The 690-nt window shown below is 44.6% G+C and overlaps 1 protein-coding gene across 1 annotated transcript in view; it reads right to left on the bottom strand.

Moving 5' to 3' along the window:
* LOC106867848 (protein LTV1 homolog) overlaps positions 1-690 on the bottom strand; it is a 25,530-nt gene that overhangs the window by 19,427 nt on the left and 5,413 nt on the right. The gene's annotated exons all lie outside the window — the stretch shown is intronic.

The raw sequence follows: 690 nt of genomic DNA on the forward strand, positions 1-690 counted from the left end.
AACTGTGGAACTAGCACGAACTGTGGAACTAGCACGAACTGTGGAACTAGCACAAACTGTGGAACTAGCACAAACTGTGGAACTAGCACAAACTGTGGAACTAGCACAAACTGTGGAACTAGCACAAACTGTGGAACTAGCACAAACTACTTCACTTACTCAGACCGCTACTATTTATGTTGTGGTCCAGTTCATTCTCGCCAAGAGGTGTCGTACTCTCGCACAATATAGACTCAATATTTTATAAGCCACATATAAGTTTATATTTATATTTAAAGTACAACCAGGTACAGGCATGATTGTGTACTTAAGAAGTCCACTTTGAAATCCAATTTGGGTTCAGTCTTGTTCCACAGTAACTCAGACAAGTATCTTCTGCTACAACCTTGGGCTAACAAATGCTCTCGAGAGTGAATCTGGTACAATGGAAACTGTGCATGTGCAGGCATCTTTGCTGTGCTTGTTTCTCCTGTTTACTGCTCGATCATCATCATCATCATCATCGTTTAACGTCCGCTTTCCATGCTAGCATGGGTTGGACGATTTGACTGAGGACTGGTGAAACCGGATGGCAACACCAGGCTCCAGTCCGATTTGGCAGAGTTTCTACAGCTGGATGCCCTTCCTAACGCCAACCACTCAGAGAGTGTAGTGGGTGCTTTTACGTGTCACCCGCACGAAAACGGCCAC

This window comes from Octopus bimaculoides, chromosome 10, assembly GCF_001194135.2.
Source record: "Octopus bimaculoides isolate UCB-OBI-ISO-001 chromosome 10, ASM119413v2, whole genome shotgun sequence".
NCBI classification, from domain to species: Eukaryota; Metazoa; Mollusca; class Cephalopoda; order Octopoda; family Octopodidae; genus Octopus; species Octopus bimaculoides.